The sequence below is a fragment of the Pinus tabuliformis genome, chromosome 3_2, assembly GCF_031772625.1.
Source record: "Pinus tabuliformis cultivar Carrire ecotype Pingquan chromosome 3_2, CPIR1, whole genome shotgun sequence".
In the NCBI taxonomy this organism is placed as follows: Eukaryota; Viridiplantae; Streptophyta; class Pinopsida; order Pinales; family Pinaceae; genus Pinus; species Pinus tabuliformis.
In genome coordinates, this window is record NC_142302.1 from 214,558,794 (window position 1) to 214,582,712 (window position 23,919).

A 23,919-nucleotide genomic window follows, 5' to 3' on the forward strand; every position below is an offset into this window, starting at 1 on the left:
GCGAGTGGTATATAACTTCCCTACGTGCCAATATAGCTATTTTTGTAGACAGGGCTGGAAAACCAACTTTAGCTGAAAACATGAAAGAAGCACTTGCTGTGGAGAAACATATTAATGCTCTAGAGAAGAAAGTTGCTCTTGAAGATAGAAAAGCCAAAAATGTTTCTTTTAAAGATGATTCAAAGAAGAAAACCCCTAAAGATCCATATGACATGGAGGGTCTACAAAAGGTCCTAAAAACTATGTCAAATGAAATGGTTGAAATCAAAAAACAGGTAGCTGAAACCTCAACCAAAAGACCCTTTAGAAATTACAAGAAAACTGAATCAAAACCACCAAATGTTATATCAAATGCATATTCAGATCTTGAAGAAGGAGAAGAAGAAATAGCTACACCAACTGATGAAGAAGAGGAAATTGTTGAATGTCATGGAATGTGGGATTTTATATTGCCTAACTCCAATACAGAAAACGAAGAAGAAGCATTTCCGGTCACTAACAAGAGTAGAGGTACCTCCGAACCTATTCAGGCAACTTCGAAGAAAAGAACTGCAGGTGCTACTACAACAAAAGAAAAGGCTTCCCCGAAGAAGCCACCTGTAACAATTACACAAAACCAACCTTCAACCTCAACAATTACATTAACATCTAAGACATTGGTGGTGTCTGATTCAATGGATTACAATATTGTTGATGACATGAAAAATACCAAGGCAAACATTACCATGTTTGAACTTAGTAAATTGAAACATCAGCAAAAATTGCTTCTCAAAGAATTAAATGTTGTTCCTACTTCACCCCTTCCCAGTGCTAAAGCTGCAAACGATACAGGTCAACCACCTTCTGGTATGGTCGAAGCAACTGATGCAGTTCTAATAGGAGATAGATCAAATTCTCATACTCCACCTTTCCTTCTAACCTATGAGATCTACAATAGAAACCTGCACAATTGTTTGATTGACTCAGGGGCATCTTCTAACATAATGCCAGGTTCAGTTTGTTCCAAACTGAACATTGAACCCCAGAAGTCCGCTATTCATATTGTGCAATTGGACAGGACTAAAGTACAGGTTTTGGGGGAGATCAACTCTGTAACTATTAGGTTATCTGCTGATCCCAGAATAGTCCAAAGGATTGATATCTTGATCGCCGATATACCTGAGTTTTATGGTTTGATCTTGAGTAGGGATTGGTCTGAGAAACTACATGGGTATATTTCTACCGATTGGTCACATATGTGGCTTGGCTATATGGGTAAGCCAAATCAAATAAGAATCGATCGGGAAAAGCATATGACCCATATGGTTACTGAATTTGAACAAGAAAACCAACCAATAGCATTTAATAACAATATTTTGGGGAATTATTCATCAGAGTCATACTTTGGCAACTTTGCTGCCCAACCATCCCCTTTCTCAGTAAACCATTTTACATCTCAAATCGAAAATTATTCACAAACAGATAGGTCAAGATGTTTTAATGATACTGAGGAAACTGTAAATAAAATTGTTAATACTTCTTTATTTTGGTCATTATATTTCGATGGGTCCAAATCTAGTGAGGGCTCAGGAGTAGGATGTATTTTGATTAGCCCGCAAGGAGAAAAAACAATGTTGTCCTGTAGGTTAGAGTTTGAATGCACGAATAATACAGCAGAATACGAAGCCTTAGTCCAGGGACTATATAAAGCTATTGTCCTCAAGGTCCAATATTTGAAAGTGTTTGGAGATTCTGAAATTATTATCAAACAGGTAAGGAATACAATTCATTGTCTTTCCACCCATCTCAAACATTATCAATCACTGGTACAAGAACTCACCTCCCACTTTTCGGCATTCAATATTTCCTCCATTCCCAGGTCTCAAAATTTGGCAGCCGACCTGCTAGGCAATGTTGCTTCCAAGCTCCTACCCTCCGTAGACTACAACCCAGATAGATTTTAAGTAGAATTACTTTTTAGGCCATCAATTCCTGACAATGTCACTAATTGGAGAGTATTCAACCACGATGAAGAAATTTTACAGTTTTTAACTTCTGAAAAGTCCTATGATGATCAAATCATTGAGGAAAACGAGCATGACCTTCAAATGAGAGGTAAACCCGAGGAGAATTCAATCCCTAAGCCTGTGGTGAAGCTTGAGGATCTTTATGATATTAAAGACAGGTTTAAACCTGTGACCAATACAAAGCTCCAAAGTTCTACCTTAAGGTTTGAATTGATAAACCTTGGCACTGAGCAAACTCCTCAAAACATTAATGTAGGATTAGGACTTTCCGTGGAAGAAAAGGAAGCATTCATTAGACTGTTACGGAAAAATAAATAGGTTTTTGCTTGGAATTATGACGATTTAAAGACATATGATACATCCATCATCCAGCATACCATTCCAATGCTTCCCGAACAAAAACCAATTCAGAAGAAGTTGAGAAAAATACATCCGAACTTAGAGAGTCAAATAGAATCTGAACTTAATAAACTCTTGAAAGCTAAGATTATTTTTCCCGTTCGGCACTCAAACTGGGTCTCCAATATGGTGCCAGTCAGAAAGAAAAATGGCGACATTAGGATTTGTATAGATTTCAGAAATTTGAACAAGGCAATCTTAAAAGATAATTTCCCATTACCTACTATGGAGTAGATACTCCAATCAGTAGCAGGCTCTGATTTAATGTCCTTTCTAGACGGTTTTTCAGGATATAACCAAGTTTTGGTCCATCCTGATGACCAACTTAAAACCACATTCAGAACAAAATGGGGAACATATGCGTATCAGAAAATGCCTTTCGGACTTATTAATGCAGGAGCCACATTCCAAAGAGCGATGGATATAGCCTTTAAAGGATTGATTAACAGAACAATAGTCGTCTACTTAGACGATATTACTGTATTTTCTAAAGAGAAGACCAATCATTTGCATGATTTAAATCAAAATTTTCAACGCTGCAAAAGGTATGGTATTTCACTTAATCCTAAAAAATCTTTCTTTGCTCTTAACCAAGGAAAGCTCTTAGGCTTTATTGTTTCTAAAGATGGCATTTATATTGATCCCGATAGAATCAAAGAAATCTCTGAAATCCCTTTCCCTCATAATAAAAAATCCATGTAGTCATTTTTAGGCCAAATCAATTTTGTCAAAAGATTTGTTCCAGACTTTTCTCAAATCATTTTGCCACTTCAAACTATGATTAAGAAAAATTCAGTCTTTAAGTGGGGATCAACAGAAAAAGAAGCGTTTGATTTAATCAAACAATCAATAATTAATGCCCCCACCTTAAATACCCCTAATTTTTCTAATCATTTCACACTGTATACTATCGCATCCGATTTGTCTTATGCAGCAGTACTCACACAGATTAATGATCACAATTCGGAAGCACCCATTTCATTCTATAGTTCAAATCTTCAGGGTGCTGAATTGAATTACTCCAAAGTAGAAAAACAAGCCTTTGTTGTATATAAAGCTGTCAAACATTACAGACCCTTCCTTTTAAAAGCCCATACAAAAGTTATAGTTCCTTTCCCTGCAGTAAGGCAACTATTAATCCAAAGAGAACTAGGTGAAAAAAGGGCAAACTGGGTCACAACACTTCAAGAATATGATTTAGAAATTAAACCAGCAAAGATTGTTAGAGGCCAAGGTTTTTGCAGGTTATTGGCAGGAGCATCCAACATTCCAGAATCAGGTGATATAGATCAAACTGAAGAAATCAACCAGATAAGTATTACTGATTCTGAATCACAATATGCTGACTTAATATTTTATTTGAAAAATGGATATGCACCTCCTAACCTATCCTACAAAAACAAAAGGGCCATTAGACTAAAAGTAAAAAAATTTCACAATTATTGATGATGTGCTTTTTAGGCAAAATTATGATTCAATCTTATTAAGATGCCTAGAAAAACCTGAAGCACAAAAGGTCTTGCAGGAATTACATGATGGACCAGCAGGAGGACATTTTGGAGCTGATACAACAGCCCATAAAATCATTCATGCTGGATATTACTAGCCCACTCTGTTTAGAGATACTCATGAATATGTAAGGAAATGCCGAAATTGTCAAACTTCTAGCGGAAGACAAAGAAAACCAGCTTTCCCTTTGCAACCAGTCAACATTGAACAACCATTTGAGCAATGGGGATTGGATATCATTGGGGAAATTACTCCTCATTCTTCCAAACAGCATAGGTATATCCTTACTGCTACTGATTATTTTACTAAATGGGTTGAAGCAATTCCTTTAAAGACAACAAATTCTGAGGCAATCATTGAATTCATAGATCAATTCATCATTACCAGGTTTGGTGTCCCAAATGCTCTTGTTTTTGATAATGCATCTTACTTCTCAGGCAATGCTATGTTTGACTTCTCTATTAAAAGAGGATTTAAATTAAAATGATCTGCTAATTACTATCCCCAGGGTAATGGTTTAGCAGAGTCCACAAATAAAAATCTGATTAAAATTATTAAGTGAACCATCGAACAGAATCATAAAAAATGGCACAAATCCTTAATATTTTCACTATGGGCTGATAGGATAACGCAAAAGGCTTCCATAGTGTTATGAAACCAGCTCAAGAAAAGATAGAAAAGATAGATCAACGCCTTAGAATTCAGCCTCTTCGAGGGGGCAACCTCCTTTACATTACATAAATGAACAATTCTTGGATGATACAAATGAAAAGACCTCCTTTCTATATATAGGAGTCTAAGGGGTTATAACATAATGAGAGCCGACATAACAATAATAATGTAAGAGCACAATAATAACAATAGTGGGCTTCTATGGGGCACAATAGTAACAATATGGGCACTACATGGGTACATCAATATAATAAGTGGGTTATACTAATAAAAATAAGGGGTTACACTAGTAGTATAGGGACCTAACACATAGGTTCTTCTCCATTCAACCTTGTGTATGGAAAAGAAGCAGTGCTACCAACAAATCTTGTCCTTCCTTCTCTAGCCCTAGTGCAGTTATTGAGGAAAGCCCTTCTTCTTCTATTCAACTTAGACATGACCAAATTTTAAAATTAGAAGAGGAAAGAGAAAAAGCCAAGGTTATTCATGCAAAACATCAACAAATCATCAAGTCATCCTTTGATTTAGTCTCATCGGGTTCAAAACAATTTCAAGTCGGTGATTTGGTTCTGAAATGGGACAAAGCACATGAGGACAAGGGAAAACACACCAAGTTCCAGAAGATGTGGCTTGGGCCATTTTAGATCTGTGAGAAGATAGGCCATTCGACCTTCATATTACAAGATTTATCAGGTTTGAGAGATTCTCTCCCTATTAATGGCCTCATCTTAAAGAAATTCTTCAATTGAGAAGGTAACCCCTTCTCCCTTTTTTTAGAATTTTGTAGTTTGTAGGATCATTAGAAAATAAAGTTGTGAGATATCTTCCATCGACCTTTTCTGTACGTGAAAGTTGCTCAAAACAAGTAGGGTTGATATTTACTTTTAAAATAATAGAAGTCTTAAAACAAGAGGGATAATTCCTAGGAAATTAGGTGTAATTGCATTCTGAAACCACACTTCAATTTTTGTGAATGCTTCTCAAAGTTTAGAAATATTGTAAATCATTTTATGTTTTCAAATTGGTCACAAAAAAGTTATCAATATCAAAATAGAAACTAATCCAATTTCAACATCCTTAACTCTTACCTTGTCATCCATTTACTCTTAAGGAGAAAATTGTCCATCCCACTCGCCAAAGCTTATGATTACTCAGAGTGTAATTCTAAAATATTTGATATAAAAGATAAGAGGTCTTATTACAAGCCTGCTTACCATGATCATAGGGAAATAGTTTAACCGACATTACCAATATTGCATACCAAAATAGGGTAATGGCTTAGAATTATAAGACAAGGGGTCTCATCACGAGCCAGCTTGTTCGGTTAAATTACTACCAGTGAATGGCATTGTCACTAAGCTGGTCACCAAACCAGGACAATGGTTTTTTATCTTACAAAATAACAGAAAAGTGGAAAAGAAATGCAAAATATGAAAAACATGTTTTGAATTCATTTTGTTAATCATACTCTGAAGTGAGCAGGACAATGGAAAATAGCATGGTTAGAAAGGTATCCCTATCGAAACTATGAACGTTTGCTGGCAGCAGAGGCTCTACCTATGACAAAGGAGTCAATTCTAAAAGCTGATTTGGAAAGGTTTTCTGTTTTATCACTATCAACCATTAAAGGCCAATTTAAAACTTAGAATGTATCTAATTTTAAAACAAGAGAGGAAGTTAGCAAAGATAGTTTCATTTTATTTGGAATGCATATATACCTAGTTATATTAGAAATTTCCCCTTTGATGAGAACTCTATTTTGAAAAAGTTTAAGTATTTCCATACTTTTCAGAGATAACTGTTTCTTCCAGCGAATCGCCAATTGTTGTGCTCTGCAACACCCCATTTCATACCATTTTATTCACAAAACTATAATATGAAATGGGTCCCTTTTTATTTTTAATTGGTATCAACTTTGTATTATTCAAAAAGGTCCGAAAACAAAATGAAAACATTACAAAAAAACTTTTTGACAAACCAATTATTTGGTCTTATAATATAAATGATTAATCTTTTATCATTGCGATAAAGCGATCGCAAGATCGCATATCGCAATGACAAAGGAGGCATAACTTAAAGACCCATTGGTTTTCTCCGATGCGATGACATGCAATAGGCTATCGGATATCGGCAATAATAAGTTCACATAACAAAAGTGCCTCCTGCTCCGATGCGATGCGATCACTTCCCGTTCACCCCAATGCGATGCGATATCGCTATCGGCGATCGGGGACATACCATGCATGCCTTTTAGAATGCCCCAGTCAATAATCCCGATGCCATGCGATATTGCCATCGGCGATCAAGAATTCTAAAAGGTGTCAATATAAAGATTTAAGTTTTCCCCGATACCTGATTGTGATAAAGCCAAAAGCGCAAACTAAAAAAAAACCGTTAAAGCAGAGATATTACGATTAATTCGTATTAAAGGCCTTATCTTTCAAACAATGATTCACCTGCACTCGACCGCAAAAACATCCAAGGCACGCTTAAACAAATCATTCGGCCGATAAGCAATATAATGGGCATTTAAAGGATTGGCAGGTTTTAACGACCATTCAATGAAATAGTTAATTTAAAAAATCTTCTCATAGATTGTATCCGCGGCCACTTTGAGTTAATCCTTCATAATGCATTGATCAATATATCTCACTCGTATTTGGATTTCGCTACCAATTCTTTGTGTTACGCTTATTTCCACTACTGTGCAGAATTCTTCAGAAGTAATAGATTCAAGCAGAATGGGGAAGAAATCTAAGAAAACCGCAATCGCTTCTGCTGCACCAGCCACAGGACAAGTCATCACTGATCCAGCAACTAAAAAGAAAGGATTGATATCTGATACTACATGTTCAGGACTTGGCAAGACCACTTGGCAAAGTACCTATAATTTGATCGAGGCAGAAGAACCAAAGGTGACGGCAGTACAAGCTACAACGGGTTCCAATCGAAAATCTGATGGTACTTTAAAGGACTTGGCCGACTCTTTCCTTCATCGGATAGCGGCTCGGGAACAAATTCTCCCATATATGGATGTAGTGAAGTGGGCAATTGAGGAAATCCCAATCACAGACAGAACCTTCTGCACCAGAGATGGGAGAATCTTCGGTTCATTCAAGGCTGATGATTTGAGGCAAATGTATCATTTGCCTGAGCCAGAGAAGAAGTACAACAAGGCATTTTTGGAGAAATTCTGAAATGAGAACGAAACTGAATCCGAACCCATTCGGGATTGGAGGCAAAATCCGGTGAAACACAAGCATGAAACTTCCGGTAAGTACTCTGTTGATTCTCTATGTTCTCCGTATTGTTATGCTGGGATAATGATGTGTAGATTGTGGGGGTTGCACGATTCCGCTAATTTCACTATAGAAATGGTTCCATTGATGGAAGCGGCGTGTAATAGTGAGATAATGGATTGGGCAACCATACTGTCAGATAAGCTAGCGACACCAGTTCTTAGTTTTAGAACTAAAACTTCCGTCTCCGAAAGGCTTATTCCCCCATTCTACTACAGTGCTTATATTCTAGATACCCTGTGTTTTAATTCTGAGTTTCCTGTACTCAGCTGGAGGTGGACTACACAAGACCCCACGCCAATTCACATATACCATCAAAAATTGTGGAAGACTTCCTATAAGCACCATTTATACCAAGTCTGCAACGCCTTCATGTTACCCATTCATTACTCTATTTTTAATAAACCTGCTCCCAAAATTTCTTACCAAGCAGGCATTGATTTGACATCAATAGGAAGATGGTTCAGAGAGGAGAAATTTACTTATATAAGAGTTTTCGGCAGCCAAGCCGAACCTCTTGTCCTTCCTTTGTACATACCTGATAAACTGCTGGCAAGGGAGATAGCCTATTAGATTATTGCCGAAGGGGTTACAAAAACTCTAAAGAAAAATAAGAAGCAGGTTTGGCCCTCCTTTCCTCTGAGATGTGGTGTCTACACTTTGCATGATTTCAAACATGCAGAAAAAGAAGCTACAAAGATGAAGTCATTAACTCTAGCGACTCTCCCTAATAGGCGATTTGATCCCAACAAAGTCGCCTATAATGCCCTTGACCAGGCCAAATTGACAAAGTTTGATCATGTAGAAGATAAGTTTGATGACCTGTTCTCCTCAGCTGAATCAATGTATCAAGTTAGATCGCTGGCCATAATGGAATACAAAGATGAATGGTTAGTTGAATTCAACAGACTTAGAGAACAAAGGTTGCAAACTCTGCCTCTAGATCTGTTAGCAACAACCCCAGCAACAGAATCAAGTGAGCCTGAACAACAACATCTTAAGGAGCCTCCAGTTACAATAGAAGAACAGGAGAAAGTGCAAGAGGAAACCCAGACTAAAGAGCAGGAACAGAGCAACATAGAGGTAAATGTAGATACTCAAAATTGATCCCAAATTGCTCCAGGAATGGCAGCAATTTGATTCAATTATCAGTAGTCTTGAATGCTCAAACGACACCGAAACTTCAAAAGCGACAGATACACAGGAGACCACTTCAAAACAGGTTCCAAGTGGAACCATCGGCCTACCCAGTTCGAAGGAAGTAGAAATAATCCTAAAGGATCCCTCCGATCAAATTGTCTTGCAGATAGAAGAAATTCCTCCCTTGGATGTCTTCTATAGCCCAAGACACAAAGTTGTGGTAAAACGACAGAGGAAGAGGAAAAGGACTGATCAACCTTCCCTTTTCCCCGAACACACGGTCATGGGCAATGTGGTTTGGAAGGAGGAATTTAACCCCTCTGATGACCTAACAAAACTATCACAATATGCTGGAGCCTATTCGGCAGCAACAATAGATAAGGCATCAGAGGTGAGTCTTTTATTAAAAACAAAAGACTAGGAGATCTTTTTATTACAAGCACAACTAACAGAAGCACAGCAGAAGGCAGAGCAGGCAGAACGGAAATTGTTGACACAGCAGCAAATCAATAATCAATTAACTCAAAAATTGCAGGAAGAGAAATAAAGGATTGATCACAGCGCAGTCCAGAAGCAAAAAGAGTTGTCCGAGGCATTGGCACAACTGAGAATAGCAAATGAACAAATGCTGAAATTAAAAGATGAGCAGATTACTCAACTATCAGCACAGCTTGAGAAAACAAAGCATATTCCACAGATAGTCGAATTCAAATCAGAAGCATTACAGATAAATAAGGCATTAATAACACAGATCAAGCTTTTATGTCAACAAATCACACAGGCAGAACCATTATGCGATTTGACGACATCAATAAGTAAACAAACAGAAAAGGCTAGAACAAACTTGGATCAAGCTGAAGAAACATTAACTGAATTTCTTGAGTGGCAAGATACTGATTAGGGATAGGCGGCAAATTTACCAAGGATTTTAGAATCGCATAAAGAAATATTATTTACAGAATGGCAGTCCCAACTAATGAAAGCAGAGTGGGCAATTTCAAGTGCAAATCAACCACAAGTAATTTGGTTGAATTGGTTAATAATACTCTCTACTTGTCTAACATGATTTCCCAATGCACTCCAGGTAAATTGATAGCAGCGAAAACATTGGAGCAGTCATGTTATCTGGATCTGGAGAAAAATGGGAGATTAGTTGCTGGAATTAACAGTTTAACATGGGACGCCTATTGGTTCTTCTTGGTAAAACCGCACAGTCAAAGAGCCGCCCTCAAATGCCTTACAGATGCAATCGGGTATATTATTCCCGATATTCAGGATGCCACCTATGCCGCCCAGCTTAACTCCCACCTCAACAGACCACCCGAAGTGGAGCCAATGCTTGCGATAAGTCAGCTCAGGTTTAAAGGCAAACAACCTACTTAATGATTCATGCCGCCGACTGCCAAGTTGCTGAGAAGGAGATATTCAAGATCATTTGATACCAATTAAGTAGGATTTCAGTTTCATAGATAGTTAGCTTAATTAAGTATTTATATACCCTTTCATTGTTTTGGAAAGGGTCGTAAAGTTTTGTACTTGACTTAAAAGCCTGAAGTTGCACTATTGTACTTCAACCATATTCTTTTATAAAACTGGACCAATTATTCTAATTTTGGCAAGGAAGCTTTTATGCAATTGTGCACTACTGTCTTTGTTTGAAAGTATTTCTGCATTGAAAGAAGAATATCAAATAGCGATTGATATAGGGAGTGACTAGCAGCTCATATGGTACTATTATCTATGTCTGAATTCATTCCTTTTATATGAATTGTCGTTTGATTGCCTTTGCTATTATCGAATATATGTATGTGTTTTAACAACATTTCTTTATTTCCTCCACTATTGGATGTTTATGGTAATGCTTTTCTTTTGATCATATATGTATTGATGATATAAATGATAAGTGTAGTAATATTGCGTTAATAACTTTGTTTAACTATTTAAGCAAAGTAATCTTTGAATGAATAAATGTCCATGTTTATTAGATGGAGTCATCTATATGCCTGTTTATAAACATAGATCATTAAGCGCTACACTTCAAAGTACAATAGTTCCTGGGATTAGTAGTAGTTCTTTTATTTTGCCGATAGATTAAGTTATTCACCTATCATTAGAATAGACAATCAATCATTCATCCATCCCGTTTATTCATTACTGGGAAATTGGTCCCACTATCCCCAGTCGGAGCCACTATTCCAAACGGAAAATGAGCTGTATTAAGGTCCGGACCGGGTGGTTATCCCCCAATGTTGATACAACGATTTTTGGGGCGTCAACACACATGTAAATTTGCAAGGGCTATTGGATTGATACTTAGAGTACATAATCTTCCATATTTTCCAAAAAGAACCCAACCACCCCCAATGGGATAGTGGTTTCAACAATTGAAGATTTGGTTCTCACCACCCTTGAAGAGTTAACAGACTTTGAGGAGAATGTAGAAAAACCAAAGCAACTTTCATCCTTCAATAATGATGATGGTGATAATGTGGTACTCTTGGATGATACTTTTCATGCATTAGGTGGTGAAGAAGAAGAAGAAGACCAATCAGATTCTAACGAAGAGGGGGAAAACAATGACGAAGACATGGTGGACCACGATCTGGACTAGATGACTCAGGGAGCTACTTGCACTGTCGGGTGGGTTACACAAGATGCCGAGGCACCTGGAGAAGCTGTTAACAAACCAAGACCCCGACAAAGCAGTGAAGGCGGAGGATCATCTAGACAAATTTTACTGACATCTACAAATTCTTGAGGTACATTATGATGATTTTGCATATACAATTTTTCCATGTACCTTAGATTGTAGAGCAGTTGTATGGTATCACAAGCTTCCTCCAAACTCAATCCAGATTTGGAGGGGGTTTAAGAAACTATTTCTTGGGAAATTTGCTCATAATAAAACCCCCACCATGCTTTTAAGAGAGATGGGCAGTCTTAAGATGGAGCAAAAAGAGAAAGTGAAAGATTTCAATAATATGTTTAATTGTACCTTGAATAAATTTTCGGCAGACATGAAACCTCATGACTCCATCAGCATCTATTATTTCATATCTGCCTTACCCCAAGCATTGCGCAGTTCATGAAAAGCATTGTGAGGCCAACTTTGCCTGAAAATTTCAAAGAGGAAATCACAGTTGAAAAGGACTTGCATGCGATTGGAGTCATCGTAGATGACGAATCAACTAAGGACTCCAAAGACATGGGTAAAAGGTCTCAGGTCTCTATAAGCAAGGCCAAGGAGAAAGAAGCATCTAATATTGAGAGATTGACCCACACTATCAAGTCTCTATCCAATGAGATGGAAGAATTGAAACAAAGGTCAAGTGAGACCACCTTGAGTAGCAAGCCTCCTAGATTCAACGTTCTAAGAAGGGTTGTTAACTCTGGCAGCAACAACAACCAATTGACCAAGTCTGCACAGAGCCCAAACATTGTTTTGAATGTTGAAAGTATGGGCATGGATCAATACTATTTGTTTCATCAAGAGTATCATACAGAGAAGACATGCCTACAATGGAACCACAACATGAACGCTCTTGCTACACACATTATTGATACAGTTATTTAGATGAGAAGAATGAGCATGCGGAAGAGAAGGAATATGCTGCAGCTGAAGAAAATATGAATGTCAGACATGTAGTAAACACACCCAATTGTGTTTTGACAGTTGAGAAGAAGAGTGCCGAAGAATAACCACTGAGTAAGGCCCTAAATAAATACAAAAACACTTGATACAACTTGAGAGCCAAGCGCTGACCTCTGTACAAGAGTTGGCAAAGTAGAAATTGAAAGAGTTGCTGAGGAAGATCACACCACCTGTCAACTCATCCTAGAACACTCAGAGAAAGTATGGAAATGTGGCTACAGTGAAAAGTACTTCCAAAAACAAAAAAAGTAATCCCATCATTCTGGAAGTAGCAAGATAAAGAAAATCTACTAGACACTTTGGTGATGTCTCTGGCACTAGATTATAACATAGTTGATGACATGAAGAAAGCTCACATAAATATTTTACTCTTCGAATTGACAAAGATCGTGAACCTTCGAGAGATTCTTGTTTACGCACTCGAACAATTCACCTCAGGTAATGATGCTTCTTCACAAAAGGGATCTGGTATGTCCTTTGGTTCCCTCAAATATGTACTTAATGCTTTACGTTAAATGCAAACACACTCTGCCCTCCATTTCTGTTAACGTTCGCAATTTTTAATTATAATGTGCATAATTTCCTAGTTGATTCAGGTGCATCTGTAAACATAATGGATTTATCGATAGCAAATAAAATCAATGAAAAATGGGATAAAACAGATGCACAGATCATTCAACTATACATGATACTTGTCGATGCGATTGGTGAACTCAGAAATGTGATTATTCACTTATCATCCTACCAACAAGTTCACCAATGTATAGATATAGTAATTATGGATATTCTGGAAGCATACAAAGTATTGTTGAGTAGAGACTGGTCGAGCAAGTTACAAAGGTATTTTTCTATGGACTGGTCACACTTGTGACTTCTGTACAAGGGCAGGAACAATCAGATCCGGGTGAATTCAGAGCAATACATGAAACACATGGGTTACTCCCATTGAAGGTAAAAATGATCCAATGGATTTCACAGATATTATCTTTGGAAATTTATTTTTTGAAACTTATATAGGGTGCTATCTTGCTTAGGCATCCCTAATCCCACATGACACACAGTTGGAACTCCTTCCTACTTCAACTGGGGGAAATGGCATTTGTACAATTAGTAGTAGTAGTAATAGTAGTACTAGTGTAGTGCATATTCCTTGTACATACGATGTTTGGACACTATATTTTAATGGTTCTAAGATGCAAGAGGGCTCTTCCACTTGGATCCCCTCTAGTGCTTCTTTCAGTTTTTTCAGTTTCCTTAATTATAGCACAGTTTACTATTTTTAGCAGTTTTTTGGGTCCTAAACTTCCGGAGCCATTTTGAGGCCCTTAAAATGGCTTCGGAAGTTTAGGACCCAAAAAACTACTAAAAATAGTAAACTGTGCTATAATTAAGGAAACTGAAAGAAGCGCTAGAGAGGATCCAAGTGGAATTAGTGGGTGGCCACCAATATCCACCTGGATCAGCTCTGGAGATGGTTGTGTTTTAATAGACCCGCGATAGAGGAAGCATCTGATATCCAACTACTTGGAATTTGAGTGCACCAATAACACCGTGGAATATGAATAACTCATCTTGGGTTTGCAAAGAGCCATTGACCTCAATGTTGCAGTCCTCAAAGTAGTAGGTGACTCATAAATTGTCATATGATAGGTACGTGATACTATACACTGTGTGTCACCTCATATAAATGGGTATCAACAAGAGGTATGGAATTTGATTTCTCATTTCCAAGCTTTCAATATTATTTATTTTCCTAGAATGTGTAACACATCTACGGAAGCATTAGAAAATGCTACTACTAGGTTGTCACCACTTAGGGATGGTTTTTCTATAGAGATTCTTTATAAACCATCCATCCTTGACAATATAACTAACTTACTTGTTTTTTAATGATGACAATAGATATTGTCTTTTATGGAAAACGTTTATGTATTCAAGGACATGACTATCAATTAAGACGAGCACGAGACAACGTTGTAGGATACAACTCATACAAACAAGGAAAACCCCATGCCAAAAGGTGTGGTATCACTTAAGAAGCTATATGACCTGCAAAATCATTTCGAGGGCCAATGAATGTAAAAACCCATAGCTCAATGATGTTGCATGAGTAAATAAATATTGGAATAGAAAAAGACCTGAAATTTGTCAATCTTTGTACTTTTTGTACACCACAAGAGCGAAAATATTTCATCCGCTTATTTAAGTAGTACTGAGATGCTTTCATGTGGATTACGATGAGCTCAAAACCTATGACACACGAATAATCCAGCGTGTTATTCCAATCAAAGAAGGGACCAAGCCTTTCCAACAAAAGTTACGAAAGGTGCACCCAACACTTGAGCCTATGATTCAAAAGGAGTTGAGTGAATTACTGGATGTTCGGATCATATATAAAGTGAGATATTCTACCTGGGTATTAAATATGGTCCCAGTAAGGAAGAAGTTTGGGGAAATCCGCTTATGTGTATATCTCCACAACTTGAATTGCACCTCGAACAAGGATAACTACCTTGTGCCATCTATGGAGCAGATATTGCAGACAGTATCAGGGTCATAGATGTTTTCTTTGTTAGACAAATATTCAGGTTACAACTAGGTTCTAGTCTCAGAGTTTAACAGACTCAAAACTACATTATGCACCAAGTGGGGCACGTTCGCATTTATAAGAATGTCATTTGGGCTGGTCAATGTTGGTGCACCATTTGAATGCACCATGGACATCACATTTCATGGACTCATTAATCAGAGCATAGTGGTATACCTTGACGATGTCATGGTGGTTTCCAAGTAGAGATCTGACCACTTGCATTCTTTGAACAAAATTTTCGAGCGATGTCACAAATATGAGATATCCCTTAATCCAAAAAAAACAATTTTCACAATGTTTGAGGGAAATATCTTGGGCAATATTATCACAAAGACTAGGATTAAATTAGACCTAAAAAGGGTCAAAGACATTATGCAAATTCCCTTCCCAGTGAACAATAAAGTTATGCAATCCTTCCTAGGAAAGATCAATTTCCTTCGTAAGTTTATCTCCGATTATGCTCATATTTTTAAACCCATGCAGGAGATGGTGAAGAAGGACATGATATACAAATGGGATAAAAGGGAAAAGGATGCATTCTCCCATTTTAAGCAAACCATCACAAAAGCACCCGCTTTGTATAGCCCAAATTTCAGCAAATATTTTTTTCTCTACACCTTTGCTTCTGCTACTTCTCTTGCCATAATGCTTACTCAGAAGGACCTGAACTCAACTACTCCACCAATGATAAGAAGACATACACATTTTATAAGGTAGTGAATCACTTACAACCCTATCTCTTAAAGAACCATTGAATTATATTTGTGCCCCACTCAGGAGTTAGATCACTATTTGTTCAGCAAGAGTTGGGTGAGAGGAGAAAATTGGATGATTGGTTTACAAGAATATTACTTAGAATTCAAAATAGTTCATACAATCAAGGGCCACAATATTTTTCGGATAGCAACAAAAGAATTATATGAAAAAGAAGAATATCCATCCATTTGGGAGCATCAAATCGAAATGTACAATGTTGAGTGAGATTCCCACACTAGCATTGTGAACTCTTGGTACACAGATGTGCACTAGTATCTCGAGCATGACACCTTTCCATATCACTTATCCACATGACATAAGAGGGAACTTAGACTCAAAGCATTATCGTATTATTTGGTGCATGGCTTTCTTTTAAGGAAGCACCATAATAGTCTTTTGCTCAGATGCTTCGAAGCACACAATTCGGTGAAAGTACTGTGTGATCTCTATAATGGACTAGCCAGGGGACACTTTGCGGGTAACAAAACTGCGTAAAAGGTTATACCAGGTTATACCTGCAAGTGTCCGGCCTTTCATAGGTGTGTCGATAGAGGAAAGAGGTCAGTTGCCCTGTTGCAACCTATTGTTGTGGAAGAACCATTTCAACAATGGGGCTTAGGTTTGATTGGTGAAAATTTTCCTTACTCACTGAAGCAAAACCTCTACATTCTCACTACTATAGACTACTTTATACAGTGGATAGAAGCAGTTCCACTGAAACAGGTGAATGATCAAGAAGTCATCAACTTCCTTAAGCATAATATCATTTCCAGGTTTGACATTCCAACTTCACTTGTTTTCGACAATGAAACATATTTCTCATCGTTAAAATTATATGATTTTTCATTAGAAAATGGAATTGTATTGAAACATTCATCTAAATACTATCCACAGGGAAATGGTCTTGTTAAGTCTACAAATAAAAACCTCATCTGCATTATCAAAAATACCATTTTCTCTAAACAGAGGAACTGGAACTCTGCTTTGGTGAATTCTTTATGGGTTGACCGAGTCATGCCAAAATCTTCTGTGAACACCTCTCCTTATTTCTCGGTGTATGGAAAATAATCCATCCTACCCCCAAAAATCTACTTTCTCGCCCTTCAACTTTCACAAGAATCCTAGGGAAATCCATGCTTATTGGTTCAACGTAGGTTAAACACTCTTCACAAGCTGTAGGAAGAAATGAAAAAAGAAAAATAAAATTTTTCACTTCACCAGAGTCATATCAAGAGGTGGCTTGGCAAGAATCTTTCCAGGAAGAATGCATTTAGTGTGGGTGACTTAGTCTTGAAGTGGGACAAAGCCCATGAGGACAAAAGAAAACAGACTAAGTTCCAATCCCTGTGGATCAGACCATTCACTGTACACGAAAATCTTTTTCAACACACATTTAGTCTACAACCAGTAGATGGGAAGATTGACACTCTTCCTATTAATGGCCAAGACTTAAAACATAATTTTCAATGATGATCTGGTGTTGTGCCATGCCTCGTGTACATAGTTTCTTTTCTTACTTGCTTGTTTGTTTGTTGGTCTTGTTTTTTTCATTGTGTAAATAAGCGTCGTGTGTGAATTTTCTTTTTGGCTGTGTGTGGCTGAATTGAAAAGAGTCTAATGACACCACAACATTTGGCTAACTTCATCCTCCTTCTTTGTTTTGGGTCACATCTATTGGTTGATGAAGTTCTGACGAAAATACGATCCATCTGTAAGTGGAGTTTTGGTCAAGCCATGATCCTTGTGTCTATTCTGGAAAGCTTATGCCACACTTGGTTCTTATGTTTCAGTGTTCTCACACTCATCCAATCAGTAGATTAGGAAAAGGGGAAAAATCTAAATGAGTAAACCTAAATAAGAGGTATCTATATGTTTCTCTGAAGGAACAACCTCTCCTGCTCTCAATAAGTCAGGTTCCCTCTTCCACCCACAAAATGTATAAGTTTTGATGCACAATCCACTTTAAATATATAAATAAATGAAAAAGAAGAGAAAGGCTTCCTAAGTAGATAGATGAAGCAAGAAACTCTGCTCGGGTACTATCCAGGCTCACTCGTAGCGGAACAATGTTTTTGTTCTTGTAGTGACTCCATTGAGGGACTGTCCAGGCCTGCTAGCACCAGAGAAACACTAGAGATGGAAAACTATACTCTTAAAATATAAAGCTAGTGAACTTTAATATCCATATTTCCAATTTGAAACATTGTGATATTGTCGAATCTTATGCTTATCTTCAACCAAGAAAGGCACAAAGGGGACCATGTTTATTCACAGGGTGAGTGGGGAAGCCAAAGTGATCTGCACGATGAATCAATACTCCCTAAGGAACGAAGACCCTGCACAAACGAGTTGACTGAGACAAAGAAGCTGGAATTCCACCAATGTGTCACCAAGTGTTGTCGCTGCTACAACACCCTCCAAAATTTTGGTCTACACCAAATTCCAGAGTCTACCTTGGTATTGCATTTTGTCGTCAGAAACATTGAAGTCCATTCCATTTGTTTTCTTTAAGTGTTTTGTTCCCTTTTTCAAGAAAGAAAAAATGTCATATTTTCGAATGTTAGCGGTCACATAATGTGTAGAATATTGTTTTGGTGGTTTCAAGGGGTTATATTTGTGTGAATTTGTTGATATAACCATGTAAACATCCGTCACATTCATTCCAAAAATTTTATGCAATATTGCACAAGTGTCGTCACGGTCATTACAAAGTGTATCTTTAGTGACACACTTTTCATAAGTCATCAAAAAGTATTCGCACTAAGGGAAATGTGTGGTTCATGTGTCATAGATGATCTATGTTATTGTTTCATCAAGTTTTTTAAGTGTGTGGTCATAGTCGAGTCATGCCATTTATCACATAGTTTCATTGATCCCATACTTAAGCCAATTTTCAGAAATTTCCTAACAACTTAGCCTCATTTGACCTTCCCCAACTACACATTATGTAGTTCCAACCCTCAAGTTACATACTTGTCCCTTGAAACCGCACAATGCATATTTCTTGCCTCCCATGACTGCGCGTTGTGGAGTTCCAGTGCTCAAGCCCAGGCCTTGGCCCCCAAAATTGCACAATCTATCCCTCCAGCCTAGCCTTAACTATGCATTGTGTAGTCTTTGAGTTCAAGCTCAACCCTTGAGCTCTTGAGCTGTGCAATTACATAGTCACCCAACCTCCTTTGCCTCCCGGAATTACACAATGGGATGAGCTAGTTCCCATCCCCTCATCCTATCACACTTATCTCCCAAACTGTGCAGTTTCCTTCCTCATTCCAACCTGGACTGCACATTCCACAATCTCAAGGCTCAAGCTTCACCCTTGAGCTCCTAAACTGTGCAATTTCACAGTCACTCATATAGGTAAAAACCCATTAGGAAAAGTACAAAATAAAGACGAGGATATGGCAGAAAACAAGCGTAAGTGTCTTTTAAAAGTCACTTGGGTGATTATGTTAGTTCCAAATTTATCGACGATTTTTCTTTATAACATTGGCACATCATATATATAGTTTAATCAACTATGAAAGTTAATTGCTTAAAATAAAAATAAAAATAAAATGATCGAAGATGCATCATAAAAAAATAAAAAAAATAAAAAAATTTGATGGTAAAAGATGTTACGAAAATAAACTTTATAAGAACCAACAGGATTCAAGATGATGATGTCAACCATGGGGGATGATTCACCATTTTTGGAGTTAAAAAGTACAAAGATTAAAAAATAATAAAATAATAAAACCACTTTTTCAACTCGTATTTTCAACTTATCTCTCTAAATTTTTACTCAAATTTCGAGCAGGAGTACTCGTTAGATGCAAAATTTAATTCCTCATCCAAGGAGTACCCATTTTTCATACTTTCGATGGACCCTATACACGAGAAATGAGAAATACATGAAAAAACGTGATTGCAATCACATTTTTCATGTATTTCTCATTTGTCGTGTAGCAGGGTCCATCAAAAGTATGCAACATGGGTACTCCTTGGATGAGGAATCAAATTTTGCATCTAACAAGTGTTTTAGCTTGAAATTTGAGTAAACCCACACAGAGATAAGTTGAAAATACGAGTTGAAAAAATAGTTTTGAATTTTTTCCCTCTAAAATTTGATGATGTAATCTAATCTTATTTTATTATTTCCACTATTATTTTATAATTTCCTTAGGAGGCCCATTTTAGACCTCAAAAATCCCCTAATGGAACCTCTCTCCTAGCCTGCAATCCGATTTTAGCTCAATTAATGGATCAACATGTGTCATCTTAAAGTAATGGTTTTATTAGACTGATGTCATCTCATCACACACGAGTGAATTGTAGATGTAGGTACTCTATCATACCATGAAAAGGTGATGAAGAAGGAGATGGAAAAGGGAAACACGTTGAAAGACAACAGTGTAGATGATTATGCAATTTGATCAATCAAGAGAAGAAAAAAGAGACACTTGTTTGTGGTCACAACTTAAGAGTCGATATCAGTAAAGACTCCTTACCTCTAAGCCATAAGGAGGTGGATAGAAGAGCATCCTTATGAAGACATGTAGCAAGAGCATCAGATGTGGCTAGACATTTCTGTTAGGATATTCCGACACATAGGAAATAGTTAAGTTCAACTTGGTCTAGTATAGAGTTAGGTATAGAGTTAAGTAAAGTGTGTTTCTTTACCGTTGTACATTTTGTAACTTACAATCCGACGGTCACAATATGTAGTGATCCGACGGTTCACTCTCTCCTCGGTATTACCGACACTTGATCCGTGGCTTGACACCCGATTGGTCCATGAGTTCTATTTAAAGCGCATGGAGGGTCATTGTTCGGGTAATCCGTGCATGAGAGAAGCTTATGTAAATTTTCATTCTTTGATTAATAAATTGCCTGTAGTAGCCACGTTGGTGTAGGCCGTGGACTGTTTCCCTCTTTGAGGGTTTTAACCACGTCAAAAATACTGGTGTATTGATCTGTGATCTGGTTGTGAGCGGTGTCCTTTTGGTGTTCTTTCTGAGGAACTTACCCTGTAAATTCCTACATGGTATCAGAGCTATTTGAGGGCCGCGTCCGTTGGTGATCCAAATCTGAAGCCGGTAGAACTGCATCCGACTGCTGTTTCCTAGATCTGTTGTTTCTGACTGCTTTCGGGCCGAGAGGACTGCTCTATTGTGTTCGGAGCATCTGTTCCAGTGAGGAACCCCTTTCGTTTCACGCGAAAAGGTTTCCGGTAGCCCTAGCTGCGTCATTTTTAAGATCTGGAGGTATAAAGTCTTTATTTGCAATTTACTGTTATTTTCTCTCTGCTTATTTCGGTTTCGGTTTATTTAGTTTTTTTTTAACCGGATCTATACCTTTCATTTCTGCGTATGCTTTTTGCCCTGCGACTCTGTGCGATCTGGGCAAATCAGAAACAGAAAGGAAGTATTTTTCTCATGCGTATGCTCTTTTCCCTGCACCTTAGTGTGATCTCGGAAAATCAGAAACATTGAGAAAAATATTTAGTTTTTCGGCTAAAGCTAACTTTGAGCCGCAAGGTTCATTTTTTAAAATATCTAGTTTTTTGGCTAAAGCTAACTTCGAGCCATAAGGTTCGTTTTCTTTGCATGTCCGTGTTGGGTTTTGTGTTTTGTGTTTTGTAGGGAAAAAGAGCTTTCTCAAGGCAAGCACGCAAACCAAGCCTCTCTCTCTCTCTCTCTCTCTCTCTCTCTCTCTCTCAAATTTTTTGTATAGATCAATTGGTTCAAAGCTATTTTAAGAGAGTAGAGGTCTTGGGTTCAAGTCTCCATTTTGTGGGGGCAGATTTTTTCATTCCCGCACATTCGCGCACTTTGCCGGCAACTTCAACAATTTTTTTCAAAAAGCCATAACTTCTTCATCCGGAAGCCTTTTTCAGAGCCATTTTTTTAAAACAGCCTAATTTTTCGAGATCTATCCATTGGAACACTTACTTTCAGCATCTTCAGCTTCAGTTTTTTTTAAAATGGAAAGTCCATGCCAAGTCATTCTTGACAGCACTAACTACTTCCAATGGATAGCCTACATGGAAGATTTACTTAGAAGTAAAGGTCTCTACAGAATAGCCACAGACCAAGAGAAGAAACCAAAAGATGAAGACAAGGCTGCAAAATGGGAAAATAGACAAGATCAAGCACGTGGTTTGATAGGGATGTCTATTTCTCCTGATCTTAGATTCCATATTGCAGAACTTGAGACTCCTCATGAAGCATTGGAACAACTCACTAAAGTTTTTGGGATTAAAAATGAAATTAGAGCCCATCAACTTGAAAATGAGTTGCTTACATTGGATCCTAATAATTTTTCTTGCATTGAAGATTTCTTGTCCAAATTCAAGACCCTTAGATATCTCTTGGAAGGTGTTAAGGTTAAGAAAGAAGATAGTAACCTTATTTATTCCATCCTTACTAAGTTGGGACCAGCCTACTCTGTATTTGTTTCCACTTTCCATTCTACAAGGGAAGCTTTCATTTGTCAAGGAAAAGACTACAAGGCCCCTTCCTTTGACTCTTTTTGTGATTCTTTAATAAGAGAACAAGAAAAACTCTTACACCTTGGTCTTCTTAATCTTGGAAACTCTTCCAAGAAAGCGTTAGCCGCCCAGCAGCAACCAAATTCAAAGAATCCTAAGAAGTCATATCCTAAAAAGAATGGTCCTAAACCAAACAAGGGTCCTAAGCAAACTCAGCCTCAAAATGAAAGATCATTTCAGCAAAATGATAAGACTAATAAAAACAAATGGAAGAAGACTGATAGACATTGTAACTTTTGTAATAGAGATGGCCACTTAGAATCTAAATGCTTTAAGAAGATGGAAGCCTTGGAAGCCGCAATGAAGAAACATAACATCCATGTGGAGCATTCTTCAACTTCAACTTCAACTTCATCTTCAGGAATGACACTTTCTGCATGTCGTTGTCAATCATCTCAGTCTGGTTATGCATTAAATGTATCTTCTTCTTCTCATTCTCATGAGTGGCTCATTGATTCTGGAGCCTCTTATCACATGGCCAAAAACCAAGCCATGTTTTCTTCTTTAAATGATTGTAACACCAAAAATATATATGTTGGTGATGATAGATCTCTTAATGTTGTAGGGGCCGGAACTGTTCATCTAGACAATGGTCAGTTTAATGATGTACTATGTGTTCCAACCTTATCCTGCAACCTTCTATCTGTATATCAGATAACTCATTCAGGTGAAGGTAAAATTGTTGAATTTTCACCTCATGATGTTGTAATCAAGGATCTAAGAGATCCTAAACAGATTCTAGCTACTGGTATTGTTGATGATTCCACAAGGTTGTATAAGTTTCACAACTTTGGGTCATCAAATCTTCCCTCAGTATTTGTTGCTCATAATGATGAAGTGAGCAAACTTTGGCATGAGTGATTTGGTCACTTAAACTATCGCTCCCTTCAGCATCTATGTAAAGAAAATATGGTGACAGGTCTTCCTATGGTATCTTGCAGAGATGGTGTTTGTTCCGGATGTGTACTCGGAAAACATCATCAGGACAGTTTTGAAAAACGTGCCTCTTGGCATGCCTCAGCCCCTTTACAGCTTGTGCACAGTGATTTATGCGGTCCACTTCCTGTTGCTTCATTCTCTGGCTGCAAGTATTTCTTAACTTTCATTGATGATTTCTCCAGACGCACTTGGGTATACTTCTTAAAACTCAAGAGCGAAGTATTTAACACATTTTTGGCCTTCAAAGCCTTTGTTGAAAAACAATCTGGACACCAAATTCTTAAGCTGAGAACTGATAATGGTGGAGAATATGTTAAAAACACATTCATCAACTTTTGCACCGAAAATGGAATTCAAATGCAACATACTGTTCCATACACTCCACAACAAAATGGTGTAGCTGAAAGGAAAAATCACACCTTAAA